The sequence below is a fragment of the Marmota marmota genome, unplaced genomic scaffold, assembly GCF_001458135.2.
Source record: "Marmota marmota marmota unplaced genomic scaffold, marMar, whole genome shotgun sequence".
Classification (NCBI taxonomy): Eukaryota; Metazoa; Chordata; class Mammalia; order Rodentia; family Sciuridae; genus Marmota; species Marmota marmota.
Window position 1 is genome coordinate 81,465,837 of NW_026000026.1, and position 26,265 is coordinate 81,492,101.

Genomic DNA, 26,265 nt, shown 5'->3' on the forward strand with positions numbered 1-26,265 from the left:
ATGAAATTAGCCACTTAGAGGAATAAAGATAAAAAATGTCAAAAAAGGGTGAAAAAAGTATAAGAAACTATTATAGTTTAGATATGACATGTCCCCTAAAAGATCATGTGTGAGACAATACAAGAATATTCAGAGGTTAAATGGTTGGGTTATGAGAACCTTAACCTATCAATACATTAATCAACTGATAGGGGTTAACTGGGTGGTAACTGTAGGTAATTAGGGTGTGGCTGGAGGAGGTGGTTCACTGGAGGCATGCTTTTGGAGCTTACATTTTGTCCTTGGTGAGTGGAGCTCTCTGGTTCCTAATTGCCATGTCCTGAGCTGCTTTCCTCTGTCATATTCTTCTGCCATAATGTTCTGTTTCACCTTGGGCCCAGAGCTGTGGAGTTGGCCATCTATGATTGAGACCTCTGAAACCATGAGCCAAATAAAATTTTCTACCTCCAATTGTTCTTGTTTGGTCTTTTGGTCACAGTGATGAAAAGGTTGACTAAAACAGGGACTTATGGGAAAACATACACTGTATGGATGGATGAATTATGGGAGTACCAAAGATAAGAGAAAGTATAGAAAGCTTACTTTATGAAATAGTGTCTGAAAATTGTCCAAATCTTGGGAGGGATATAGATATTTAAATCCAAGAATATTAAAAGGACTTAAAGAAGGATTAATTAAAAAACAGAACCCCAAAACTGAAAAACATTTAATTGAATTGTCAAAGTGAGAGACAAAAAGAGACTCTTAAAAGCAGTGAGAGGTAAGAAATTTATTATACACAAAGGGATATATATATATATATATATATATATNCATATATATATATATATATATATATATATATATATATATATATACTGCTGATTTACTATCAACAGAAACCTTGCAATCAAGAGGGAGATAACGTATTCAAGTGCTAAAAATAAATAAATCTGTCAACAAAGAATACTATATCCAGCAAAACTATCATTTTTTTTAAAAAATGGTGTTACAAAGACATTCCAAGAAAAATAAAAGCTGAGCGAGTTTATCACCAAAACAGGTTTATAAGAAATGCTTAAAGGAATTCAAGTTAAAACAAAATGGCTGGGGTTGGCTGTATCTCAGTGGCAGAGTGGGTGCCTAGCATCCATGAGGCACTGGGGTCCATCTCAGCACCAATAAAAATAAATAAAGACATTCTGTCCATCTACAAGTATAAAAAATTGTTTTAAAAAGATTTGAAAAAATTATAAATAAAACATATGAATGTATAAAGCTTACTTGTAAGGAGTAATAATAAAGAGGAGACAAAGACAAGATACAGAGGCAGGGAAGGTGGCAGAGTGGCTCATTGTCCAAGCGGCCACCTTTATTTATACCAATAAGTTACATTAGGTCATTAGTAACATAACTACATTATTGTTTAGAGTATCAGTAAGGTTACTTATTGTGCAGGTACATTTTACAGTATGTAATGTTAGGAGCTTTGTGTAGCTCTCAAGAAAGTCCATTGTCTGAAGTTACTGTTAGATGGGCAGATCCAGGAGCACCAGAGCTTGGTGAAACATTGTAGTTATCAAGCAAACAAGTTCCTTTATTCCCAGGAGTTATGTGCTTAAGATTAAGGTCGATGGCTGATAAGACTCTAGCATGGAGAGCATTACCATAGCAACCAGGCATCCTATGCCTTTGCACAAAAACTTTCCCAGGCACCAAGCATGCCACAGCCATGAAGTCATCAGGGACCCCAATCCCAAACACAGAACTCCTACACTTACTGGTATACATATATAGTCATAATATGCTAATAGTCAAAAGGTTGTCTATCCTTAGGTATTAACTATAGTGTAAATATTAAAAGATGGATATATTAAAAATAACTATAGCTATATGTAATTGTTTAATAGATATTCATCATAGAGAGATACAAACTGAGATATCAATAGCATAAAATGTGACAGGCAAATTTGTAGAGTTTTTATATGCAAATGCAGTTAAAGTGTTATTTAGTTATGTTATTTATGGTTATATTTTATGTAAGCCTCACATTAGCCAGAAAGCAAAATTTCTAATAGATATACAAAATGTAAAGAAAAAGGAATCAAAGCATCCCACTATCAAAACACAACAAACATAAAATAAATAAATAAATAAATAAACAAAATAAAAGCAAGACTGGAAGAAAGTAGCAAAATAACTATAGTCAGTAAAGAGTTAAAAAGTTGTCAATAGTAAGTGATTTTTTATCAGTAATTACCTATAAGGTTAATAAATCAGATTCTGCTATCAAAATACAGAGTGTCTAAAAGGATAAAACAAAACAAAAATCAATAATATACTGCCTGCAAGATACCCATTTTAGCCTTATGAGAACGCCCAAAGACAGAGAACGGAGGGATGGAAAGAAATTCCCAGGTAAGTATAAATACAAGACTAGTGGTGGCTATATTAATATCAGATAAAACAGACTTTGAGTAAAAAAACTAAAAAAAATTAATAATAATAATAAAAGACAAAAGAAATCATTGCATAGAGGGGTCAATTCAAAAGGAAATACCAACCACTAAGCTGTCATTTATAAATATATACAGAAAATATCAATAGATTTTAAAGGAGAGATAGATTATAACAGAATAGTAGGGGATCTTAATACTGCCATCCCAACAATTTCTAGGAATTTCTTTCCATCCCTTCATTCTCTGTCTTTGGGTGTTCTCAAATGGCTAAAATGGGTGTCTTGCAGGCAATGTATTTTTAGATTTTGTTTTGTTTTATCCTCTCAGACACTCTGTATTTGATAGCAGATTATACAGGCAGAAAATCAATAAGCAAGCATCAGCTTATATTCTTGCTGGGATTCTCCAACTGTTTTTTTTTTTTTCATTTCAACTATATTTCAATAAATATTTAAAAATCATTATTTGCTAATTCCATTTTCAGTCTTAATTTGCTAGTTATTTCATGTTATTTTATTTCTTGCTATTAGAATCTTTCTCAATTCAGAACTCTATGGTTTCTATCAATTGATCAAAGTTGATATTGGAAGAAAATTCTTTTATTCCAGAGGGTTAAGGTAAAAAAAGTAATGTGTCAAATATGCAGAACTTTCTTTGTGAGTGTCTTGGGTCATGGATAAATGACCTCAAGATTTTTTTTTTTTGGTACTGGTTTCCACCCATGTCCTGTGTGGCAGTGGGAATAAGGTTCCCCTTGGTGGAATGGGCTGGCTGAGAAATAAAAGTTAAGAGAAATAAAATGGAGGAAAAAAAAAAACACAGTACACTGAAAGTAGTTTCAAAAGAGGGGCAGGATGGGCAAGCTGATCAGATGGATTGAGCTTCTGGATGAAGATGGAGCCTCCACTTGCTTTATTTATATTGGGAAATATCAAAGGACTTCCATAGAATATTCTTCATCAAAATAGGATAAAGGTGGGCTATCAGTTCCTAAAATGAGGGCTCTTTCTAACAGAGTGGAGGAAAAAGTCATGTGCATTGAGTGATCTATTGCCACAGGAGAGCCATGGAAAATTCCCAATGCCAGGTCTAGCCCTCCCTGGCTTCCATGCTGAAAAGGTCCTCATGTATTTTATAAATGGCTTCCTGCAACTGTATGTTGAACCCAGGGGTGGTTAACCACTGAGATACATCCCCAGCTGCTTTTATTTTTTGAGACAGTTTAACAAAGTTGCTTAGGGCTTCACTAAATTTGTGTCAAGATCTGTTGAAGTCTGTTTCAGATCAATTTTTCTCTTTCCCTCACTCATTTTTATGTATTTATAAAAATGAAATCCAAGTCCATCTTAGAATAAGACACAGGACAATAATGAAAAGTAGGTTATCAGGGAAAAAAAAACAGCCTGTGAGAGCTGGCCAAAGTCTTTGAGATCACCTTGTCTAACTTCCCCAAATGACTTATGGGAAAATTGAGGCCCAGTTTGTGGTGACTTGCTTAGGATAACACAATGAGTCAAGGGATTCACATAACTCTGGAGTTCTTTCAATGATACCACAGAGCTCCTTTCCCTATCTGACAGCCCATCTGAGACTTGTTAGCCCAGCACATAGTAAGCACTTGTATCAATGGCAAATAACAATGAAGGATACTAGGGGCTTAAATAACATGCTACGAATTTGGCCTGATTTTTCTCCTGTCTTGGCTTTCTATTGGTTTTTAAGACTGGTTGGATTGACTGGTGTGTGCCATGTTGAAGCTCTGTGTTCTGGTCTCTTTGAAATGTCCTAATGCATTCTTCCCACCTCAGGGGAACTAATAGAAACACATATAGGAAACTAAGATGGGCAGTTATCAAAAAGCAATTAAGCTAATTTTATATTGTGAAATCTGGAAGAAGAAAATGAAACAAGGGAATGAGATGGAGAATGAATGGAGGATGAGAGTTGCTATTTTAACCAGGTGAGTCTGGGAAGACTTTTCCAAGGACAACTATATGTTTCACATCCTGTTGACTGCTTCCTCTTACTATAATACTCTTCTTCCAAATCTTCACCTGGCTGTCTCCTTCTCAATGCTTCAATGTCTAAGCTTCCAGTGCAAATGTTATCCCCTTTAAATTTTTTTTCTTCATTTTCCTCACATAATTTCCATAACTAAGTATCATTCCCACTTCACAAAATTTCTGTATGGCCCTAACATATAATCTTATCTTCCAATGCCTCCATAAGAGTTAGATGGGGTTACCCTCTATGAAGACTCTTCAGAGACCACTGAAGATATGCCTTCAGGTGTTATTTCTAAGATCCAGTTATAGTTGGTATCAGTTCCCTCAACTCACTGTTTATAATGATGCAAAGAATTTGCTTATACAGGTTTGCACATCTTTTTGAGGTGTGGTCTATTATATTCAGAGGTTCTCATGCTGGGAAAGTCTCACTTTAGAAAGTAAATATTGGGACCCTGTATGGAAGAAGTTAAGCAGGCAGGAAATATGGGAAGAAATTTATGTGCAGATACCATATTTAGACACATAGGCTTCAGTACATCCCTGACAAATGTGACTTTTTATTAGAGATGCTTACTGAAAGTTCTCATAGAAGAAGAGTTGGGCCCACAGCAAAGAATGCAATAGCATTTTAGAGAATATAAGGCAGAATTTTTATGTTCTGATATAATACTTTGTATACAAACTATTTTAAACATGTCTTCCCTACTCCCCAAAGGTTTTTCTCTGAGGCCTGCTTAATTCTCAGTGGATATAGTCCAGGTTTTATGGAGGCAATAAAACAGGGGTTCTAGAGATATAGTAAAAGGTTGCAAATTTGTATATCTTTGCAAGATAAAAAAATGAAACATAATTAATGTCACTTTAACATAGCCTGAGTTAGGCCAGCAACATAAGGACAGTGAAATTCTAGAGAAGAGGATAGGAAATCCTCTGTACAATCAGAGGCAGAGAACCTGCTATGAAAATGAAGTTTAAATGCATGAACGTAGAAATTAACAGCCTACAGCTGGAAAAGAGAAAGATAAAGGGGACATATATTATCTAAGAATATACTGTCTGTCAGGATTTCATACACAGTTGAAGAAACAGAAACTAAGGGTTAAAATAGGCTTCTTAAATTCATGCAATCTGTAAGTAACGGAACCAGGATTCAAACCTAAGAAGATCTGGATTTAGAATCAGTTTTCCACAACATCAAGCTCTTGGTGAGGTAGAGTAAAAGGATGAAATGAGCAAGAAGAAGAAGTTTCAATTCCAACATCCTGGATCCATTCATAGATAGGTCACCTTATAATCCTGAAATGCAAAAAGATAAAAGGTCACATTTATTCAACCTAATCAACACATCTATTTTTATACATGAGGAATTTTACATCTAACTTTAGGAGTAAAGGTCAAGTTCCCTCCCTCAAGTACAGTCTCAGGATATTGACACTTTAAGTCTAAGTTATCTTCATTTTCTCTACAGGGAATGAATACATGGCAAAAGTTATGGTAGTATAACATTAACAATCCTATCACGTTTGATTATGTAATAAAGCCTAATATGTATTATAACCAGGGACACAGAACTTCAAAACAGCCTGTATAAAAAATTATAATATTAGGGACATGGTATTTCTTTAAAATTTTTTGTTTTTGATTGAGATATACTATGCAAACTCATCAAATCAATGAAATATCTATTACGGCTTGAACTGACACTGAAGGCTTTTGAGCCCATTCTTATGATTTCATTACTCTATGAATTCTCTTATGTACTGTGAGTTATGACTTCAGAATGAAGGCTTTTCCACAAATAGAACACCGCTAGGGTCTTTTCCCAGTATGGATTCTCTGAAGTAAATTAAGGTCTGACTTCTGGGAAAAGACCTTTCCACATGCTGCACACATAGGGTTTTTCTCCAGAGTGAATTCTCTGATGTCCAATGAGATGTGATTTCTGACAGAAGGCTTTACCACATTCACTGCATTTATACGGTTTCTCTCCAGTATGTGTTCTCTGGTGTATGATGAGATGCTACTTCAGGGAGGTATTCCCACATTTGGTACATTCAAGGGGTTTCTCTCTAGTATGAATTATCTGATGTATAATGAATTCTGACTTCCTGAGGAAGGCTTCCTCACACTGAGCATAGGGTTTCTCACCAGAGTGAATTCTTTTATGTATAATGAGGTGGGACTTCTCACCAAAGTCTTTCCCACATCCAATACATTCATATGGCTTCTCTCCAGTATAAACTTTATGATGTATAATAAGTTGTGACTTCTGGGAAAAGGCTTTCTTACACTGATTACACGCATATGGTTTTTCCCCAGTGTAAATTCTCTGATGTACAATGAGGGATGATTTCTGAGAAAAGGCTTTTTCACATGTACCACAATCATATGGTTTCTCTTCAGTATGAACTCTTTAATGTATAATGACATGTGACTTCTTAGCATTCAATACATATATAGTCTTCTCCCCTATTTCAACATTCACATATTGAATACCATTTTTTTAACTGCTGAGAATATTTCTGCACTAAGTACCCTTGCACTGTTTCACTCCATCATACTCAAGAGTAGGGAGAAGTGTAGCTGGGTGTTCTCTGATATCCAAAATACTCATCAGTATTTTTTTCTGATGTAAATTCTATTACAACAGACTAAGTTCATATTAGGTTTCAAGGTTTTTCCAAGTGAATCATTTACACAGTCTTTGTCTTGAAGTATCTAGGTCTCAGAAGTCATGAAATAGTTTTCCAAATGCATTATATAAATGTTATTAATAACTGTGACTTGCCTGAGAAGTTTGTCTTGGTTTTCCCAATCTCTCTTCAGCAGGTCATCTTCTTGCCAGACTTCTAAAAGGGCATATAATGCATGATCCCCTGTGACACTTTCTAGTGTCTGCCTGTGGAAGGAAACATCTGTGAATAGATCCAGTTGAATGTATCTAGTTTGTTCTCCCTGACTGAAAGAATGAAAAGAAAAAAATAAAACATACAAAATTGAAGATGTGAGGCAGTACAAATGGATTGTAGGACAGACCAGGAGCACAATGAACTGGTAGAGAGCAGGTCTATCTCAATCCCAGTAAAACACGTAAGTGTTTCAAGTGAATAAATAAGAATGGATGTTATTTTCATTATGGTGGTATGAGGTAGTCACAGAATGATGCTCCTTAGAAAAGAAGTACAAAACTGAATAAAATAATATAAAAAGCTACCCAAAGCACACAAGTTGAAAAGTATTTAATTATTAAAAACATTTCTTGAGTAAGAATAGAAGATTCATGTCATTATTTCTTAGAATTTTCCCATAAACAAGCAAACAAAGACATCAACAAAGGCACACTATGGGGGGACAGAAATGTTAAACTTGAGTCCAAATAATTTTCTCTAAAACAAAAACAACAATCATTATACGAACAAGAAGAAATGGATACCACAAAGTATTATCTTAAACACACCCCCAAATGCAAAGAGACATGAAAATGTGACCATACCCAGAAACAAAATCAGTCCATAGAAAAAAATTCAGACAGATTCATATTGGTTTTAGCAAACAGCAACTTCAAAGAAAATATTGTGAATATGAATGAAAAAATATACAAATTTCAACAAAAGAGGCAGTTAAGAAGAAATTTTGATGTAATGGAAATGTTCTGTATCATTATTGTGATGGTACTTAAACAATGCTGTGCCTTTGTCAAGATTTAAAAGATAGCAAAAATTTATTTTACGTTAACATAAGAATAAAAGAACTAAATGGAAATTTTAAAGCAGAAATAAAAATTTTGCCAGATGAATCAATATAAAGTTTCTATATTTTTCCAGGAAAAAGTCAACATTAACTTGAAATAGGTTATAGGAAATTAAAGATCATATGGAGAACACACCCTCCCCCACACACACCCCACATGGAGGTGAGGGGAGAGAAATACAGCTAAAATCTCCCCTGAAAATTAAAATGGCATGCTAAAAATATTATTTTAACACAAAAGAAGACAGCAGCAAAAGCAGAATGAAACTAAATAGCAAAATGGTAAATATAAATCAAATTGATAATTATATTAATTAGAATGCAATAATATTTCAATAAAGAGACAGAATTTTCAGACTGCATAAAAAAGTAGGAAATAAATACATGTTGTAAAAAAGAATTGTTTTAAGTTCAAGGACAAATGAAATTTAAAAAAGGATGGAGAAATATACCTTGCAAATTGTAACGTAAGAGAGTTGGTGTAGTCATGTTACTATCAAATAACATACATGTCAAGAAAATAATTAATATTATAAACAAGGAGGAATATTTCAAAACTGCAAAAGAATCAATATAGAATACATCAAAAAGATATAATAATTATAAATGCACATGTACCTACTAACAAAACCTCAAAACACCTGAAGCCAAAACTTACAAAAATGAAAGGAAAAATACACAAATAAACATTATGAGTGTAGATTTCAACACCCTTCAATATATTTATTAATGATGCATGAAGCAAGTTTAAACAAGTAAATATCAACAATCCTGGCTTAATCAATTTCTATATACATATACTCAATAACAACAAAATATACAGTTATTTTAAGGAGACATGTATCATTCACCAGAATAGACAGTAAGGTGGGCCAACATGTAGCAAAACTTTATATGGATGGAAACCATGCAGAGTGCATTTTCCAACCATAATAGAATTAAATTAGAAATAAGTCACAAAATAAATCTCACAAATTTCCCCCAATATTGGAAACTTAAACAAAATACTTATAAATAACCTTTGCATCAAAATGAGAGTTAAGAGAAAAATTAGAAAGCAACTTGAATTTAATAAAAACAAAAACAGAAAATATCAAAATTTGTGGGATTGAGCCGAAGTAACAACCAGAGGAAAAATGAGATGTGGTTAATTCTTGTAATTTTGACACGCAGGAATTTCAGTTGCCATAGCATAGTTTACAACATCAGCTTTCCCATTACATAATTCAAACTCCAACATTGTGATATGTAATTTATGAATAATGACATAAAGTACAAACTCATTGCTAGCTTTTAACTCTAGATATTACTATATAAATAACAGATACATCATGATTAGTGACCTGTCAATTTATTTCTTCCAAAGTCTATTGGTTATAATTAACTGCCTATCCATTACTCATTATGGCCACAGACAGCAAAGTGCATAGTTATGTTTCCTCCTTTTCTTCCAGTGGTAAAAACCCATGGGCATTTTACAGAAATGGATACTTAAAAGATGGAATTGACAAGAAAGATAAAAATTCAGCCAAAACCCTCATTCACAAAATTGTACATGATTATAAGATAGCTGAATATGGAAATAAGACATTGCTACCATTCAAGAGGCTTTAGATATGTAGCTGGAGGAACTCAGTGAAAATGAATTTGTCAAAGTAAATGTGGATAGTAGTTGTGATGAAAAGAATAATATATTCCAGAGAAAGTAATGCCATCAAAAATATTCACATTAAGGAACTCTTGGATATATTTTACAGTATTAAAAAGGCAAAGGATAAAATGTTGGACATGGATCCATACATATAAAGGTGTATGCCAAATTGCCAAGGCATAGAAATCATGCTGACTTTATAACATAATTTTTACAAGAAGAAGATGGCTAGCACTATTCAAACTGTCCTTCACAATTTGTTTTAAAAGAAATATAACATTCAAAATGCTGCCAATATTTAAATTTCAGGGTAGTAAATAAATATTAGTTTTCATTTCATTAGTTATATATTTTCATTTCCTTAAACAATGATAACCAACAGTAAGATATAATTATAAATGCATATGTACCTACTAACAAATGGTTTTAGTTTTTATATATAAAATTTAGTTTTTAAATATATAAAAATATATATATTTTTAAATATATTTTATATATTTTCATTTCCTTGAACAATGATAACCAACAGTAAGACATAATTATAAATGCACATGTTCCTACTAACAAATGTTTTTTTAATGTTTTCAAGCAAAACTCTTAATGATCATACAACTTTAGTTTATTCCCAGTGCCTATGAAGATTACAATGTTCCAACTTTCATAGTCATTGTTATGGTCCATCATTACTATACAAAATGAGGACTACCCATATTTGAATGCTTATATTAAAAATGGTCTAAAATCAATGATCTAAACTTTGACTTAGTAAACTAGAAACATAAAAGCTAATTAAACTACAAATAAGTAGAAAAATAGGAAAAATAAAGATCAAAATGAAACCCAATGAAATAAAAAAGTGGAGAAAAATTGCGAAAAATAAAAAAAACTAGTTATCTGAAAAAATTAATAAAATAGCTATTTGTATCTAGTAGTGAAGAGAAAAAAGAGAAGATATTAAATAACAATATCAGTAATGAAATACAGAATGTGTATAAGGATTTTACAAACAGAATACCAAAAAGGGAATATTATTAAACATTTTATGCCAGTGAATTTGATAATTTGGAGAAAAATTTTAAAAGTTTCTTGAAAGATACAGATTACCAAAACTGATGTAGAAAAAGTTGATAATTTGAATCAATCCATATCAAGGAAGGAAATTTAGTAAACAAAAACCTTCCCATAAATAAAAATCTAGACCTAGACTGTTGAATTCTATCACTGCAATAAACCATGCCAAAAACCTAATAGCTTTTCTGGGTTCTGTGAGTTCTTCCTGAAAATGAGCAACTTTGTAAGCCCCATGATTGGTCAACCAGATCCAGTACTATAGTTTGGATTTTACATGTCTGCTGCATGTCCATGTGGTAAAGTCTTGGTTCCTATTGACACTACTGGGAAGTTGTGGAACCTTGAGGTGGGACCTAGTAGGAAGTCTTTAGGATACTGAGGGCATGCTCATAAAGGGGATTATGGAACCTTAATCTCTTTCTTTTTCTTTTGGTTCCCAGCCAGGAGATGAGCAGTTCCACTGCATACTGTCAGGAGCTGTGCATGGGCTGTGTGTGGAAGGTTGTGCATAGTGACCTCCTCAGGATAGGTCTGGCTTTGTGATCTCCTTGTAGCACCTTTTCAGTCAGGAATTGATCACCTGATGCAGGTGAACTTCCCCCTCAAGCTCTGCCTAAGATCCCACACAGCACCTGAGATGGGAGTGACCTGCCAAGATGTCAATCAATCTGCTGACCACAAGACATCACGAAGCAAGACTCTGCCCTTGAAACCTTATCCTCACCTTTGATGTACCTGTTATAAAATAAACCAAATGCGGGCTCCCTCTCTCTCTCCTTCTTTCCAGTGTGGAAGCAGGACCCTTAAGTTGCAGAGCCGTCTCACTCTTAATTTCAAAATTATTTCTGTGTCATGTGATTTTTCATCGTATTTCACAGCCAGCTCACTACACATAGGGGAACACAGCTGATCTTGACTCCCTTCCATCGCCATCTAGTATCTGCCCCCACTTCAACAGACCTAAAAGCAAATGAGCAACAAAGGAAAAAATAAACATGGGTTTGTTGAAATTATAAATTCTTGTGCTTCAGAGTACACTATCAAAGTGAAAAGACAATGCACAGAATGGAAGAAAGTATTTATAAATTATACATGTGATAAGGGACACATATTTTGAATACATAAAGAATTTTTATAACTCAACAATAAAAAGACAAATAACCCAATTAAAGACTAAAGAATCTGAATAGATAGTTATCTAAATAAGGAATATAAATGGCTATCAAGCACATGAAAAGATGATCAGCATCAGTGGTCATCAGGGAAATGAAAATCAAAACCATAATGTGATATCACTTCAGACACACTACTAGAATAAAAAAAGTTAAATCCTAATAAGCACAGGCAAGGGGATTGAAAAACTGGTATTCTCATATACTACTGCACTGGGAGTCTGGTATGAAATACAAAATGGACCATCCACTGTGGAAAACACCTGGCAATTCCTCAAACAATTAGATATAGAATTACTATATAATCCAGCAAATTCACTCCTAGTAACCAAAACTAAAATAAAAAAATGTTCACACTTATACATGAATGTTTGTAGTAGTATTATTCATACTAGCTAAAGGTGAAAGAACCCCAAATGTCCATAGATTAAAAAATGTGGTGTATCTACACAATGAAATATTTTGGGCCAAAAAAAGGAATAAAGTATGATACATACTATATAGTAGATGAACCTTGATAATATTTTTCTAACTGAAAGAAAGAAGTCACAATAAATCACATATTATATAATTCCATTTATATGAAATGTTCAGAATCAGTAAATCTATAAAGACATAATGTAGAACAGTGTTTGCTTAGGGGTAGTGGGAAAATCAATAAAGAGGTGATAGCCAAATGGTACAGGGTTTCTCTTTGAGATGATGAAAATTTTCTAAAATTGACTGTCATGATGGTTGCACATATCTGTGAATATACTAAAAGGTACTGAATTGTTTAAATGAGTAAATTAAATGGCATGTGAATTATATCTCAAAGCTATTTAAAATATAACAAAATTTTAGTGTATGGCTGAAGAGACATTAACTATCTACAACCATTCTGTGCATACAAACTTACACTCTACTCCTCCCCAGTAAATACCTCCCATGGAAATCAAGCAAGCCTAGCATATGTCATAAAAATATTCCTAGCTCTGAGGATTTGTACAAATCCTTCTTAGAGCTTCCCCTCTTCCTTTCTCTGCCTAACCCACACTTAAGGTATGTTTTAAGGCAGGTGAGGAGGGGGGATACTCCAGTGGCAGTGTACTTACTTAGCATGCCCAAGGCCCTGGGTTGGATCCTCAGTATGGAAGTGAGGGAATATATCTTTCAAAACAGCTTTTATATCCTCTGAAAAATGCCTTCTTAAATTTTCCCCCATCTTTCTATATTTTAATTTTAATTGAACATTGAAAGAAGTAACTATATTTGCCATATAATTTTATACAGCCACGTGTCTTTAAGTATAGTCATGTTCCTGAAAAGAAATTGCTTTCTATTGTATTTGAATTTCTCTTGGAATATGGTTATTGAATGGATCAATAAGCAAAACCTTTCTGTAAATGGCTCACTATCAAAGGATGGGTAGTTGAATGCCTACCACATGCTCAGCACATGAGCAGGAAAGACTAGCAGATATCAGTCTGGGTGGAGATCTAAGTCTCCAGTTAAAAATAAAAATAAAGCAACTAAGCTTTGCTACCCTTTTCTCCCTTGTGCCAGATTTTTCACCTGGATAGATCTAATTTGGCATGGCTCACTTTATGATCCATGGTTCTTCTCCTTGTTCCAATTTAGAGATGACATCTGGTTTGGAAATTAAATATCCCATTATAGAGAAAACAGATGAATTGGGTTAGCTATACTGGAGAAAGATGAGAAAGTGAAGTTATAGGAGTCCACACTAAAGTTGTCCAGAAGACAATTAACAAAGGAAAGGGGAAAGAGAAAACACAGTCACTGTTCAGAAATCCACCAGACCCTATCAGATGAGAAGGGAGAGAGACAGTGAAATGGATAACACTGTTATGCAGGGAATTCATCCTTACCCATTGAGACCATGTGACTGTAGTTCTCCAGCATCACATTCCTATACAGAGTTCTCTGAGCAGGATCCAGTTGCTGCACTCCTCCTGGGTGAAATCCACAGCCATATCTTCAAACAACACTGGACCCTGTGACAGTACACTTCTGTTCAATCTGAAGAGAGCATTCTTGTCATTTTTACTGTGGTAGGCAAAACTAATGTGCCCAGTTCTACATCATGCTTTTTTGAGAAAAGTAAAGTAAAATACTTTAAAAGAGTAAGACACAACAGGAGAACAGAGAGCAAAAGGAGACCTAATCACAAAAGGGAATTTAATAAATAATAAAGTCAACATTTCTTTCTTTTAAAAATTTTTTAGTTGTAGATGGACACAATGCCTTTATTTCATTTACTTTTTTTTTTGAGAGAGAGAGAAATTTTTTTAATATTTATTTTTTAGTTTTCGGTGGAAACAACATTTTTATTTTATTTTTATGTGGTGCTGAGGATCAAACCCAGGGAGTGTGCATGCCAGGCGAGTGCACTACTGCTTGAGCCACATCCCCAGCCCCTCATTTACTTTTATGTGGTGCTGAGGATCAAACTCGGTGCCCCACATGTGCGAGGCAAGTGCTCTACTTCTGAGCTATCACCTCAACCCCTCAATATTTTTTTTTAAATTTTAAATTCTAATTTGTTATATATGACAGCAGAATGCATTATAATTTTTATTACATATATACAGCACAATTTTTCATATCTATGATTATATACATAGTATATTCACACCAATTCGTGTCTTCATATATGTACTTTGGATAGTGATGTGCATCACATTCCACCATCATTTTTGACCCCATGCCCCTCCCTTCCTCTCCCACCCCTTTGCCTATCTAGAGTTTGTCTATTCTTCCCATGTTCCTCGTCCTTACCCCACTATAAATCAGCCTCCTTACATCAGAGAAAACATTTGGCATTTGGTTTTTTGGGATTGGCTAACTTCACTTAGCATTATCTTCTCCAACTCCATCCATTTACAGGCAAATACAAAGATATTATTTTATTTTATTGCCGAGTAATATTCCATTGTGATATATATATATATATATATATATATATTGATATATTGATATATATATATATATATATCACTTTTTTATCCATTCATCTACTAAAGGACATACAGGTTGGTTCCGCAGTTTAGCTATTGTGAATTGTGCTGCTATAAACATTGATGTGGCTGTGACCCTGTAGTATGCTGTTTTTAAGTCTTTTGGGTATAGACCGAGGAGAGGGATAGCTAGGTCAAATAGTGGTTCCATTCCCAGTTTTCCAAGGAACCTCCATACTGCTTTCCATATTGGTGGCACCAATTTGTAGACTCAAAAGCAATGTATAAGTGTGCCTTTTCCCCCACATCCTCGCCAACACTTATTGTTGTTTGTATTCATAATAGCTGCCATTCTAACTGGAGTGAGATGAAATCTTAGAGTAGTTTTGGTTTGTATTTCTCTAATTGCTAGAGATGATGTAAAAGGATATAATATCAACACCCATAAATCAAAGGCATTTCTGTATATCAGTTACAAATCCTCTGAAAGGGAAATGAGGAAAACTACCCATTTATAATAGCTTCAAAAAAAAAAACACAACTTGGAAATCAAGTTAATGAAAGAGGTGAAAGATCTATACAGTGAAAACTATAGAATCCTAAATAAAGAAATCAAAGAAGACCTTAGAAGATAAAAAGATCTATCTTGCCCTTGGATAGGCAGAATTAATATTATCAAAATGACCATACTACCAAAAGCACTATACAAATTTAATCAAATTATAATCAAAATTCCAACGAAATTCCTCATAGAAATAGAAAAAGCAGTCAATAAATTCATCTGGAAAAATAAGAGACCCAGAATAGCTAAAGCAATTCTTAGCAGAAGAGTGAGGCAGGTGGCAACACTATACCAGAACTTAAACTATACTACAGAGCATTAGTAACAAAAACAGCCTGATATTGGCCCCAAAATAGACTGGTAGACCACTGGTGCAGAATAGAGGACACACAGACTAACCAACATAATTACAGTTATCTTATATTAGACAAAGGTGCCAAAAGATAGCCTCTTCAGCAAATGGTGCTGGGAAAACTGGAAATCCATATGCAACAAAATGAAATTAAACCTCTATCTCTCACCATGCATAAAAACTCAACTCAAAGTGAATCAAAGACATAGGAATTAAACTAGAGACCCTGCATTTGATAGGAGAAAAAGTAGGCCCTAATCTCCATCATGTTGAATTAGGCCCCAATTTCCTTAATGAGACTCCTATAGCACACAAATTAAAATCAAAAATCAATAAATGAAATGAATTAAAATTAAAATTTTCTTCTCAGCAAAAGAAATAATCAGTGAGGTGAATAGAGATCTTACATCTTGGGAACATATTTTTACCCCTCACACATCAGATAGAGCACTAATCTCTAAGGTATATAAAGATCTCGAAAAACTAAGCACCAAAAAAACAAATAACTCAATCAACAAATGAGCCAACGACCTGAACAGATATTTCTCAGAAGATGATATATAATCAAGCAACAAATATATGTAAAGGCAACTAACAATACTGTGAAACTAGTATTCAACTAACAATACTGGGAAAATTAGAGTTATTCAATAAAAGTTGGAACTTCACATTTTAAAAACAGTAGAATTGATAATGTCCAGATAGAGAAAAAGTATCTAAAGAGAAATGATTAACACTGGATATCCCAGGAGGAAGCAAGAAATTTAAGGCTCCCACCTTTTTATATCTACATATAAAATATATTATGTAAATATATTTTATATCTACATCTACATATATATTATGTGAATGTTTTTCTGCAAGTATATTTGGGCCATGAATAAAATAGTGAAACATCTTTATTAAAGAACAAAGAGAACTGGAGTTGGGGAATAGACTCACAAACCCTAAGGTCATATCAAAAGCTATGGAGAAAATATTCCTGCTCTTCAAGCCTTTGTCAGTGAATTCTGGTAAAGAACTGCACAGTTGAGGAAAATATTGGCTTTACAGACCAGTGGACACTCATCATTCCATCTTATTCAGGTACCACCCCTTGAAAATATTATCACTGAAAGCCTATAGTATACCAAGGAATAATGATTATGAAGAATGGTTCTAACATTAACGATAACTGCGCTCCTTAAAAGAAATATTTTAAGACACAAATTTTGAAAGTAAGGGTACATTTATGTAGAAACATGTACAAGGAAATCACCTATAAGAAGAATAAAAATGTTTTTATTTGAATACAAATGGCAGGAAATATTTCTCATTATTGAAAAGTCAGGTGGTTTCTCTTTGTGGAAAATGTTAAATGTAAATCATGTATACCATCTTCTCTACCTTTCTACTGTGATTGCTAGAAAGATTAGACAAATTGATATTGTAATTTTTACACATTTACAACATAAGGACTAATAATAGGATATTACTATATTTATGTATAATTTGTAGTTAACAAGTATGTATATACAAAACATATGTTCATATATTTTGTCCTCTACTTTACTAGTGGTTTGATATGGCTTAAACCCACATACAATCTGCATATTACATATAAGCTCCTTGCAAGTCCTTACTTCTGTTCTCTCTACTTTTTCTTAATCCTGATTTTTAGTTTTCTGCACTTTTCCATTTAAATGTATGGGAACCAAGTACAAAATAAACAAGCAGCTAACCTGAGACTTGATCATTTCCTATTTCTCTTTGAACAAGGCAGAAGTCTGAAGAATCAGAACTAGAGGAGAGAATGGAGTCTCCAGTGGCCAGAGCTGACATTCACCAGTCTAGAGACAATCTCCTCCAGAAGTCAGGTGGGTAATGGGCCATCCTGTGGGAGAAGGCCATTTGAGGCTCACAGAAACATTGGGAACCACTGTGTGAAGGAGCCATCAACTCCTTCCCTGACTATAATATGAGCACATAAAATTTGGACAAGTTATATTTTTAACTGGATAAACACACAGATATGTTTCTGGTGGATTAGTGAAAACCTTAATGTTCCCCTTTGATTCAATGATTTTATTCAATTTGATGTTCTGTTTGTAGCATTCTATCTTAAAACAAAAATCATGGATATAGAGGTAACTGGAATGCGAAAATGATCAAGTGGAAGACAGAGGAATGTATTTCTATATTCCCAGCACTGATTTCTGTTACTGATTGTCCCTCAAAAATTCAAAAGTTGACCTGCAATGTGATAGTACTAGGAGGTGGAGTCTTTAAAGAGTCCACATCAGTGGGATTAATGCCCTTATAAAAAGAGACACAAGAGAGAAGACTTATCTCTCAGGAACGAGAAGATAATATGAGAAGACAGCCATCTGCAAACCAAGAAGAGTGCCCTCACTAGATATGAGATCTGCCAGCACCTGACCATGCACTTGCCAGCTTCCAGGACTATGAGAAACAAATGTTTGTTGTTTAAACTGTCTATAGTATTCTCTTATGGAAGGTCTAAGATAAGTTCTTTCATGTTTACCCCAACCCAGCAAATTCTCTTGTTGCATCACTATTCATGCATTAAAATTGTTTAAATTGTTTTTTGGTTTAGATTATTATTAATGATTTTCAACAGTACAGATGTCTATATAAGAATTAGCGATAGGTTGGAACCACTGATAAACAGGAGTATATCACAATGCAGGAAAGGTATTTAGCTGGTAAACTTTTCCCAGTCTAGGATGGGTCATGAAGATAAGGCTGAACTCAATTCAGAGTAAGTAGGGCAACCCATAATAGGGATATTGGTTCATATGTGCTATGCCAGGCTGTGTCAAAATAAAACTGGTAGGAAACAATCAAATTGTCATGCCTGTGTTTGGTTACCCAAACCTGCATCAAGGAAACAGCATGTTCAATAAGTATTTGCTAAACAGAAGGTAGAACGATTTCAATAAACTTAGGAAAAAGAAGAACTGAAATCACAAAAATTTTCCCTGACATTTGAGAACTGGCCTGGAACACACAACTCTTCTATCCAACATAAACACTCACCAAGAACATCAATATCAGATAAGGTCACTTTGTGACCATGATAGATCAAAACAAGACCACTCTGAAATCATGTTTGAATACAGAATATGTGAAGAAGACCAGGTACCCCCACCCAAAAGACCCTTGCATTAATTAAGGTTCCCTTCTTGTCAGAAAGATTTTTAGGAAGGGTGTCAACAGGATATCAGCAAAAATTTTTGCAGAGAGCATTGTGGTTTGTAACTTTCTTTCTTGTAAATGCAAGGTTTGGGGACAAAATGCATGAAACCTCTGTCTAGCCTAAGAATATGAGACAAAGAGTAACTGTTCCCACCCACTTCCACGTAACCACCTGAATATAAACCTAAAAGAATTTCCAGACCTGAGGTCCAGAGATTTTTAGGAGTCAGCCCCTCTGGAAGGCTGCAGCCTAAATAAACCTGCTTCCTGCTAATTCCTCAGGTGTCCAACTTCATCTGTCCTATATCATGTCAACACCTTTTAATCCATAAAATCCGAAAAATCCTGCTCTCCTGTGGACTGCTACTGCTTTAGCTATTTAGCTATCCAATCTGGTCATTTTTCCCTTTAGATAAGATTTATTAAAATGTAACTTCCCGGGGCTGGGGATGTGGCTCAAGCGGTAGCGCGCTCGCCTGGCATGCGTGGGGCCAGGGTCGATCCTCAGCACCCCATACAAAGATGTTGTGTCCGCCGAAAACTAAAAAATAAACATTAAAAATTTCTCTCTCTCTCTCTCTCTTTCTTTAAAAAAAAAGTAATATTATAAAAAAAATAAATAAAATCTAGATTTCTGGGCTGGGGATGTGGCTCAAGTGGTAGCGCGCTCGCCTGGCATGCCTGCGGCCCGGGTTCGATCCTCAGCACCACATACAAACAAAGATGTGTCTGCCAAAAACTAAACAATAAATATTAAAATTCTCTCTCTCTCTCTTTCTTTACCTCTCTCTCTTTTTTTTTTTAAAAAAAAAAGTAACTTCCCAGTCATTGAATTACATTTCCTGACTGCATCCAAACCAAAGCAAGGCCCACTTCCTTGATTCCTGCCTCAAATTACCTGTCACAAACCCAAGTTCTACAGAAGTTCTAAGCTAACCATTCTCCGTGGTTCCTCACTTCAGGAACATTAAATCTAACTTATTCAACTACAGGGCATTCCCGGTGTTTTTTGGCTATAGGAAATGGACAATCTTATTCCTTTATATTCATTTGGTCTTATGTTTGCAGAACGTTTTCTTCTATAAGAACACAAGTGATGGCCAGGAGATGGTCTGAAAAAACTTCTGAAAAGGGTCTTCAACTTAAGGGTGGTCTGTGCCCCGCAGAAATTGTGAAGTGAAGCCTTTCCTAGGAAACTGGGACTGAATGTTGTAAGCCCCTGTCCCCATTAATAATTCCTACAAATCAATGGATCACCAAATCCAGAAATCGCGAACCCCACAGGGCACATCCATACCCCATTCCCATCATAGCACTAGCCACACAGGTCTACAAATCAGTAGCCACAAAGACTCCACCCGCAACCCGCAGATTATAACGCTCTCCTTATTAAGGGCAGCTGCAAGTCCCCAGTTCCCGTCCCAGAGACTTCTAGTCCCTGACCTCATCGTTCTCCAATCTGACCCTCACGAATTCCTACCCCAATCCCAAACTGCCCAATGACTCAACCCATAAATTCCTCTTCTAACCCGAAGCTGGATTATCAGACTCCGAAACGCCCATCAAGGCTTAACCAGGCCGCCTGTCACACACATAGTACTCTTCCGCTTCCTGTCCGTGAGCACCACCCGGGCTCCCCAGCCTGCGCGGTTGCTTAACCTGCGGGTTTGTTCAGGAGACAATATGGCTGCTCCCAGGCTCTCGTTCGCAAGGGATGCGCCATCTTGAAAGTGAGGTAGGTTCCGTACAAGCGAGGGATTTGCCCAATTCCTCACCAGGGAGTGGACTGTACCATCGCAGCAGTGCGCACTTTTGAAGAGAGCTTTTTTTTTTTGGGGGGGGGGCGGGGAGAAGTGGGAGGTGAGCGTGGAGAAGGGTCTGTAGTGATATTGTCTTTATTGGGAGAATGCACGTGATTTAAAGAGGAAGAATTGGTAATGTTACGATATTTTAGCGCTTCCACACAAACGTATTTGTAAATGGTACAGCCCTACAGGAGGCAATTCCTCTGTGGGAGCCGCCAAGTGAGAGAGGGAATGGTATAATAATGAAATTTAATGATGTTTTAATTAAAAGAAATACTCCAAGGCGGGGGGGGGGGGCTTAAAATACAGTAATAAGTTGCAAGGAGGACTGAGAAAAAGGAGGAAAATTGAAAGGGAAGAGGAGACTGAGGCCCAAAGTTAACGAGAAAGTGAGGGACTGAGAGACTGGGGACAAGAAGACTGAAGACAAAGGAACTGGGAATTGGAGACTAAGGAACCACGCATCACCCATTGGACGGAGGCCTGGGAACAGTGAAGGAGAGGGGAGATGGGGGGGGGGATGGGGGAGGACCCAGGCGGAATGGAAGGGTGAAACTGCAGTAGGGTGGCCAACAATCCGGGTTGGCCTGAAACTGTCCCAGGGTTTGTGATGAAAATCCTGCATCCCAGGAAATACCTTCCTGAGACTTCGAAAGTCCGAGTTTTCAGGGATGGGGAGAAAAGTTGGAGGGAAAGTACAAAACCCATAAGGTGGATCAAAAGTAGAGCCGAAGCACGATTTTACTGTCAAGTGGATTAGGCATTAGACAGGAGGATTAGGATAGGTTTTGTGCCTTTGCTAGTCACTATTACATCTCTCCTACCCTTGATGTTGGCGGTCACAAATTGGGATTTATGATAATGGTTGTGTTACTCCAGAGTATTGCGATTTATGTAACAAGTGCCTTGCAACGATAAACATTAACAATCAGGTTTTGTTTATGGATTAACTGTTGTGCTTTGTAATCATTATAGTGTTAATTTAGTTTTTTTCACATTAAGAATATTCTGACTGTGTTTCTTAGAGTTCAGATAATAAAAATGTGTACCATTTTAATACTGTTAAAACCTTAGACAAATTAAACAGAATTTAGTTAATGAGAAAAGAAAAATTCACGAACTGGGTGACACAGAGGAAAAACGCCAGCCATACAGCTCTGCTCTATAACCTGCAGGGAATATTTATAGCCCCCCCAAAGAGGGGCTGTTCAGACGTCAGGACCCTGGGTTACAGTTGTTTTTGCCTTATTGGGAGATGGTTTGGAATTTTTGCAGCCAGTGATTGGTTGGAAGCTCAGCTGCCATGATTGACTAAGAGTTGGTTACTTGATACCAAAACATCAAGTTATTTTGCAGTTTGTTTGCATATTAGTTAGGTTATTGCTTTCCAGTCTGGAGTATTATCAGGTGGGATGTTTAAGAGGTCATTAGGTTATGAAAGCTGTGCCTTCATGAACATGTTAATGCATTGTTGTGATGGTGTGTCAGTTATTGTGGAGTAGGCTCCTGATAAAAGGATGAGTTCAGTCCCTTTTTTCTCTGTTCACTTCACATGCTCTCTTTCCCGTCTGCCTTCCATCATGCAGCAAAAAGATGGTGTGGCCAGATGCTGATATCATGCTCTTAGACTTTCCAGCCTTCAAAATTGTAATTTAAATAAACTTCTGTTGCAGACAGACTACCCAATTATAGCAACACAAAACTGAATAAGACAACCATATGTGAATGGGTTTATTTCTGGTCTCTATTCTGTTCCATTTTCTTATGTGTTTTTTAATGCCAATATCACACTGTTTTTATTATTGTAGTTCTTTAGTATATTTAGAAATCAAGTAACATGATGCCCTCAACTTTGTTCTTCTTAAATTTATGTTTGCTTTTCAGAGTCCTCTGTGGTTACATATAGGTTTTAGTGTTGATCGGAGTATTAGTCATTGGAGTTGATATGGATTTCATTCAATGTGAAAATCACTTTGTGTAGCATGGATATTCTAACAAAAGTTCTTCCATTCAGTGAACATGGAATTTCTTTTTATTTATTGTGTCTTCAGTTTCTTTCACCGGTGTTCTATAGTTTTTCTTGTGTGAGTCTTTCATCTCCTGGTTAAACTTATTCTTAATACCTCAGTTCTTTGTAGCCATTATAAATGGTGGTTACACCATTTTGCAATAGATAAACTTTGGAACCAACCTAGATGCCCTTCAATAGATGAATGGATAAAAAAAAATTACTTAGCCTTAAAGAATGGAATTATGGCGTTTACAGGTAAATCGACGGAGTTGGAGAATATCATGCTAAATGAAGTAAGCCAAACCCAAAAAAAACAAAGACCAAATGTTTTCTCTGATAAGTGGATGCTGATCCATAATGGGGGTGAGAGGGAAGAATGGAGGAATTTTGGATTGAGCAGAGGGGAGAGGTGTGTATGTGTGTGTGTGGGGGAACATGATAGAATGAGATGGACATTATTACCCTATGTATGGGTATGATTGCATGAATCGTGTGATTCTACATCATGTACAACCAGAGAAATGAAAAATGATGTTCCTTTTGTGTAAAAAATAAAAAAAATAGTGTTCTTTTCTTGGTTTCTTTTTTGGATAGTTTATTAGTAATTTTTATATAATAATACAAAAACACAACTTAATTGTCTAAAACAATAATCACTTAGAATTATCATTATTTTCGTTGTTATTTATGTGACTATGAGTTGGCTATGAGCCAGGTGACACCCGTTTGTCTTAATTATGTGTCAGCAGCTTGCTTGGAAGTCCCTCTGTAGTCTGGCCTAGATGGAGAAGGCTCTCAGGGTCAGCTGTAGTATATGCCTCCAATCCTTCTCATCGAGTCAGTGGGATAGCCTGAGCATATTTTCATGGGCACAAAAATGGAAGCCCAGCCATAAACATACATTGGAAAAAAGATAGTCTCTTTATCATATGATGCTGGGAAAACTGGAAATCCATATGTAGCAAAAAGAAATTAACCCCTATCTCTCAAGCCTGCACAAAACTCCACTCAATGTGGATTAAGGACCTAGGCATTAGAACAGAGACCCTGTACCTACTAGAAGAAAAAGTAGGCCCAACTCTCCATCATGTTGGCTTAGGAACTGACTTCCTCAATAAGATTTCTACAGCACAAGAAGTAAAATCAAGAATCAATAAATGGGATGGTATCACTAAAAATCTTCTCCACAGCAAAGAAAACAATCAAGGGTATGAATAGAGAGGCTATAGAATGGTAGAAAATCTTTTCCACTGGCAATTCAGATAGAGCATCAATTTCCAGGATATAAAGAACTCAAATAACCCAATCAACAAATGCACAAAGGAACTGAACAGGCACTTCACAGAAGAAGAAATATGATCAGTCAACAGCCATATGAAAAACATTCAACATCTCTAGCAATTAAATGCAAATTAAAACTCACTAAGATTTCATCTGACTCTAGTCAGAATGGCAGTTATCAAGAATGCAAGTAACAGTAAATGTTGGCAAGTATGGTACACTCATACATTGTTGGTGATACTCCAAATTGGTGCAACCACTCTAGAAAACAGTATGGAGTTCCTCAGAAGATTTGGAATGGAACCACCATTTGACCCAGGATTCTCACTCTTTGGCATACACTCAAAGGACTTAAAATCAGCATTCTATGGTGATGTGGCCACATCAATGTTTATAGTAGCTCAATTCACAATAGCTAAGTTACGGAACCAAAGATGAATGGATAAAGAGAATGTGGTACATATACCAAATGGAATGTTATTCAGCCATAATTAAAAATGAAGTTATGACATTTGCTGGTAAATGGATGGAATTGGAGAATATTATACTAAATGAAATAAGCCAGTCCCCCAAAACTGTAGGTCAAATGTCCTCTTTGATATGTGGCTGCTAATACACAGTAAGGGTTGGGTGAAGGAAGAAGTTTATTGCATTAGACAAAGGGGAATGAAGGAAAGGGGATACGAATAGAAAAGACAGTAGAACAAATCAGACATAACTTTCCTATGTTCATATATGAATACATAACCAGTTTAACTCCACATCATGTGCAACCACAAGAATGGGAAGTTATAATACATGTAGGTATACTATGTCAAAGTACACTCTACCGTCATGTATATCTAAAAAGAACAAATAAAAAAATGGATAAAAATAAAAGGAAAACAAAATGGAAGCCCATAAATCTTATGGAGCCCTAGAACTGGCAACCCTTTAATTTCAGTCTCTGAACAATGCAATCAATATGGCTGATTGTCAGGAGCTGCCACATAGGAACTGAGCACCCCCTAGCTTTGAGTGATGGAAATATGGAGACTGGCTTCCCTGACTAGGAAGCAGGTGTGTGGAGACAGGTGCATGGAGTACTGCATACATGGCATACATTAAGGGTGTCTGAGTGACAGGCCACTCCCATCATGCTAGGCATGTGAGGGGCAGGGCACTTACCCCATAGGCACAGCCTTGGGCGTCAGGCCATGTGCTGCAATCCCTGCACTTGCTCCATGGCCCAGTCCTTGACTGGTTGCTGTGAGGATGGTTAGCAAAAATTGCATTGGTGGCTGCCTGTAATATGCTTAGCTACTGCCTGAGTATATATACATGGTAACTGCGCAATAAAATCAGGCCTGCTTCCTGCTTGGTCTCCCAGTGGTCTTGATTAGTGACTCTGAGGCCACACTCTCCTCTACCATGTTCCGTAGACCTCCTCACTGGATGAGAGAGAGCCCACGCACAGGTAGATCCCCAACTCCACTCAGCAGAGGAGTAAAGCTTTGGGAGTGGGTGTTACCCAATGGGGGTGGGCTGCACCTTGTAACATTACCCCTCTGCCTTATATGGATGAAATATTATTTCAAAGATTCTTCCTCCCCATTAAAACCAGGGTGCCAGGCATGCTCTTTCTCTTTCCAAAGAACCCCTAAGGTTCAGAACCGTCCTGGATTTTGAAAAGGTAATTCTGTGTGCTTGCATGTTTTCTTCGCCATTTTCTTAAGTTATTGAAGTAGTCAAATTTTGTGAACCCAGCATAGCTTACCAGCTCACATAGATGGCAATAACTGATCTCAGAGTCAGAGTTGAAATTTGCTATGGAAAAGAAATTGGGGTAGAAAAATTTATAAAATGAGCATATTGCATTTACCATCACACAAAGTAAAAAGGTCTCAAGATTCATTAATATTCTTTAGAAGCCAATTTTAAAAGGCAATCACTGACTAAAGATGGGATAATTTTAGCATAAAAATTCATAACTGCAATGGATTGAAATCCACAGAATTTTTAAATA

General features: G+C 35.9%; 1 long non-coding RNA gene and 1 pseudogene across 1 annotated transcript; both read right to left on the reverse strand.

Annotated features, from left to right (window-relative positions):
- Positions 1–6,172: 6,172 nt before the first annotated feature.
- On the reverse strand, positions 6,173–7,061 carry LOC125619146 (annotated as a pseudogene).
- Positions 7,062–7,234: 173 nt separating this feature from the next.
- Positions 7,235–20,765, reverse strand: LOC125619195. The gene is made up of 3 exons (XR_007350707.1): positions 20,693–20,765; positions 13,963–14,088; positions 7,235–7,346 (listed from the first exon to the last, which is right to left on the reverse strand). It is a non-coding gene; the product is annotated as an uncharacterized LOC125619195 (long non-coding RNA).
- Between the last annotated feature and the right edge of the window lie 5,500 nt (positions 20,766–26,265).